This window comes from Tetrao urogallus, assembly GCF_951394365.1.
Source record: "Tetrao urogallus genome assembly, chromosome: 3".
In the NCBI taxonomy this organism is placed as follows: domain Eukaryota; kingdom Metazoa; phylum Chordata; class Aves; order Galliformes; family Phasianidae; genus Tetrao; species Tetrao urogallus.
In genome coordinates this window covers 36,349,150-36,352,792 of record NC_136815.1, presented here as the reverse complement: position 1 = coordinate 36,352,792, position 3,643 = coordinate 36,349,150, and positions in this window count along the sequence as shown.

The following is a 3,643-nucleotide window of genomic DNA, read 5'->3' as shown; positions in this document are numbered from 1 at the left end:
GCATCACGTCTGCAATAAGTTCAATGCCAATGTAAGTGAATACTGAGTTTGCAGTTTGGGACTATATGGTAATTCTGCAATGGGGACCTTGAGGAAGTCCTGCACGGTCTGATTGTATTTCACAGTCTTCGGGACCTTAGGCCAGTTAAAATGCTTTGTCATCTCATTCTTCAACATGCTTCCATTGTTTGATTTTTGGCTGGTGCTGTGTGGAGCCAGGATTTGGATTCTGTGATCCTTGTGAGTCCCTTCCAACTCAGGATAATCTATGATTCTGTGTGACCTCCCATGTCCTTGCAATTGTTCGTGCTATTATTCCACCACTCCCTGGACAGAGTGAGAGTAGTTCACAGAAGTGATCTGCCCATATTTAAAGTTTCACAGGACCTCCTTCGGGGCTCTGTGCTCTTTGTTTTCCTGTCTCACACTGACATCTAGCCCTGCTTCACTGACGTTAATGGGAACATCTATTGTGGTATACAGTTCTACACTGTAAGCCTCGGACTAAACATCACTAAAAATTATGAGACAATTAATAAAATTATAACTTACTGGTCATGTGGCTGAGTAATGGTGATACTAATAAATGAAATTAAGTAGCCCTTTCTTAGCTGTCCATTTGAAAGCAAGGATGGATTGCTGTGAGTATGTGGCTCAGATTACATCAGCAACCTCTGTCATAATGCAAACAGCCAGATGTACTGTGGTGTAGTTAGAACTTTGCAGATTTTAGGCACTGAAAGAATAAACTCTTCTGTGTTAGTCATTTTGAGTTTGGGCTAGCGTAGAACTGTTGCGAGATTTTTCTGCTTGCTATATTGCCTGAACAAAACAAATCCAAGCAATGATTTTATCATCAAGTCTAACTCTTGGATAAAAGAAATCGAGGATCTGTAACAGTTTGGAGAAGTGTATCTTGGAGGATAAATCAAGATTTTTAAGGCTCAATATTCCTGCAGCTATCTAGAAGATTATGCTACATTTTAAGAGTATATCTTTTCATGTTGTATTTTCTCCCTTGTTGTCTGCTCTTTTCATGTTTAAAAATTGGAATCATGGTTAGAGTTAAAAATAAAAATAAAAAATAATAATGATATACAAAAACTTTTCATATACTCTGAGTCTTTCCTGGACCTTTCCTAACTCAGAGTGCTGTTTTGTCTCATCCCTTCTGGTGTCTGGCTGGAGCTTGAAACTGTTAAAAATCCCCTAAAGTTTGCAAACAGATGTGACTTGATAAAAATCTGCATTTGAAAGTACCTCTGGAGATCGTCTAGCCAAAGCCCCCTGCTCAAGTAGAGTTAGCTAGAGAAGGTTGCCTAAGACTGGAGGGCACCATTTGGGTTCCGAATGGTTCTTTTCTGCTTTGCTCTCTTATCTTATAAAAAGAGAGATCACGTTGTAAGGGACCATCAGAATGCAGTTATATTTTACTCTACTCTGAGAAAGACCTTAAATCCAGTGGGAAAAATATTTTATAACAGATTACACTTCAGATTGTTTTTCACTGGTTTTAATATGTTACAGTGTTTGCACATGGTTATGGTATCCATGGTGGTAACTATAGACCCTGAAGCATGTAAATGAAGAAGAATTGCTTGCTAATTTGTTTATTGTCATGGAAGGTTGTAACACAGGAATAAGGATTAGGTATATATGGGTATATAGAAACATTTGTATTTTTACTATATATATGTATATGTTTACACTCACACACACATGTATAAATATGTATATTGCCAATGTGCAGGTATTGGAACCCATGGCCCAGGCTGTTCAGAGACCTGTAGGGTCTCCCCTATGGATATCTTCAGCAGCTGCTTGGACATGGGTCTGTCCAGCACTCTGTCCCTGCTAGAGCAGGAGCTGGACCTGATACACACACATGGTCCCTGCCAGTCTCAACCATTCTGTGATTTAGATGCATATACATAAATATTTTGTATTCATAGTAATGTGTATACATTTACATAGGTCACTCCTGAAGTAATGCCTCCTTGATACTTCCATGGAAACTAGAAAAGATGCAATCAACACAATAACACTTTTTGATAGAGCAAATTCTCTGCTACAAAAAATTATTTTTCAGCATAGGCACCACCATTAACTATGTATTTGCACCAGCAATGAACAAGAGCCTGCATGCAGCACTTGTAAAAATGTGCCCCAGTGGACATAACCCACTTTTGCTGTCCCTATTGCTGAAAGGCACCACTCATCACCTCACTAGCTGGTCTCCATAAATGTTTAGTGTCAATGAATGCCAATGGGTGCAATTTTTTTCCTCACAGAGATTCAGTGGCGCCACTTTGCTTCATATGCAATTCCATGTCAGATGCTGTTTTGTCAGACTGCTCCTCTTCTGCCATCTGTCAGATGGTGATGAAATGTAACAGAATATTGGTGGAAGATCCAGCCTCTACTTCCATATAACCAACGTTCACCTCTGATTTTGTGGGCCAACATCATTAAATAGGAGGCATTATTTTAAGAGCTGTCTTTGTATATGCATAGATAGCTATATACAAATATATACGCACAAAGGAGCTGTCTCTTCTGCATATCTGAAAAGTATCGGCAATTTTACTTTTTTCCCTGTTTCATAACAACAAAATAAAAATAAAAAGGAATATTCCCTTCAAAAATACAGGAAAAAAACCCAAACATCTGCCTAGCTGCGGATATTAGACTGAATAAACAATGAAAACAGTAACAAGCGATAGAAATAATCTCATTTCTAAGTTTCGAGAAGCAGAAAGTAAAAGAATACTTTCTTCTTTGGATGTCAAACAGACTGCAGAACAGCTATATAACATAAAAATAAATTATTTGCCTATAGACCTCACTACACTATGAAAACCACAAGTTAAATAATCAAAATTGGACTAAGCAAAGTAAAATAAGCATCACAAGAGGAACTATAAAACATATCATTGATGAATAATGCCATTGTTATTGTGCTCATGAGTACTTCCATTTGCAGGGACAATGGTTCAGAACCCGAGCTAAGTGAAAGAGTATACGTTCAGTTGAAATCAATGGGCTTATTTTGGTTGCATATAAAATGCTCTTACAACATTAGCCTGATAATTGGAAAACAGATGAATTGCCCATACTGATTAATTCTTACTCCAGATTGGGAAACTTTCATCCTTTTTGCTTATGCAGTACCTTGATTACCTTGGTTTTGAGCCAATTCCTTCTCGTCATGTCTAAAATGCAAAATATCTTATTTAAAAAGATCTGTGATCATATATATATTGTGTTGCAAAGTCATTCTTCTCTATTTGGATTCTTGGGTTGTTTATTGCCCCACTGCTCCACCCCTTGCAATGTACTAATATAGTTTGGCAATCATCATGCCTGATGAAGCTGACTGAATAAAGCAAGGAAGAATGGTAGACTGAAACGTAAATTCAAATCAGCTTTGTGATCAAAAATTGCCATTCTCAGTGCTCAGAAATACAGAATTTTTGAGAATTCTTTCAAAAAGTCTTTCCTTGACTGGTATATGATATGGCATCTGGGAGCATCTAGGAGTAGGTCTATGATCCAGCAAAGCTTAGAACACAGAGAAATCGTGATGCCTTAAAATGTGTATCCTACAGGTTGGTCACCACAAATGGTGATGAAATAACCCTAT